Source organism: Manihot esculenta, chromosome 12 (assembly GCF_001659605.2).
Source record: "Manihot esculenta cultivar AM560-2 chromosome 12, M.esculenta_v8, whole genome shotgun sequence".
Lineage (NCBI taxonomy): Eukaryota > Viridiplantae > Streptophyta > Magnoliopsida > Malpighiales > Euphorbiaceae > Manihot > Manihot esculenta.
The window spans coordinates 24,432,170-24,433,253 of NC_035172.2; the positions used below are offsets into that span (position 1 = coordinate 24,432,170).

General features: G+C 22.4%; 1 non-coding gene across 1 annotated transcript; it reads left to right on the top strand.

The window, feature by feature from the left end:
* The first annotated feature begins 340 nt into the window (after window positions 1–340).
* TRNAD-GUC lies at window positions 341–412 on the top strand. The gene has a single exon. It is a non-coding gene; the product is annotated as a tRNA-Asp (tRNA).
* Window positions 413–1,084: the final 672 nt, after the last annotated feature.

Consider the following 1,084-nt stretch of genomic DNA (forward strand, 5'->3'; position numbering starts at 1 on the left):
CTCCAAAAAAAAAATGGTGTTATCCAAAAAGTATTATTTTATTAATAGTGCATTATTTTATGGTATCACTTTATTATAAAATGAATCATAAATTTTAAAATAAAAATGTGCCTATAAATACATTTCTCTTTTAATAAATTATTATTTTAGTATAAATATTTAATGGATTAATTTTAAATAATAGGAAGGTATAAACGCTATGGTATAAGTTAATTTTCGAAACAATCACGTAGATTATAGACATTAAATTGCTGATAATATTGCAAAACTATACGGTTTTAGGGGAAAAAAAAATAAACATATAATTTCAATTGTATCTGTGAGCCAAAATAATCGATAAGTCGTTGTAGTATAGTGGTGAGTATTCCCGCCTGTCACGCGGGTGACCCGGGTTCGATCCCCGGCAACGGCGTAATATTTTTTGGTTGTGTTTCCTTTTTTCAGTTATTGCGGCGCCACTTATGTTCTGTGACGAGGAAAATGAACTGATCATTTTTCGAAAAATATATTTTGGTTCTGTAATATAGGAATAAAAATGATTTTTAAATATCTACTATCTCAAACATAATAATTCCAATTTTTTATCAAGTAAATATAATTTATTTATTTATTTATGTTATGTTTGTTTCATATAAAACAACTTATATAAAAAAAGGTTTTTCTAAATAAATTATTTTTAATAAAATTATTTATTTTTTATTATTTAATTTTAATGATGATAAATGAAGAATATAATAAAATTTATACATAGAAAGTTAGTACTTTTTATAATATTGTTAAATTTGAGATAAAAATTTATAATTTTATTTTTTTAAAATATTACTTAATTTTTTTTAACTAATAAAATATTTTTATTAATTAATTTTTACACGTATATTAAATATGAAAAATACAAAAAGAATCTTAAATTGTTTTTTAAAAAAATAAGTCGAGCCATTGAAATTGATGTTGCTAAAAGTTTTATTTAGTGTTTATATTATAGAGTAAATCAATAGTGACATACTCAGTAGATTATTATCTTCACTTCTCAGTTCTTTTCTTCAAAGAGCGATTTGAGGAGAATGGATCATCAGCTGCTAATTAA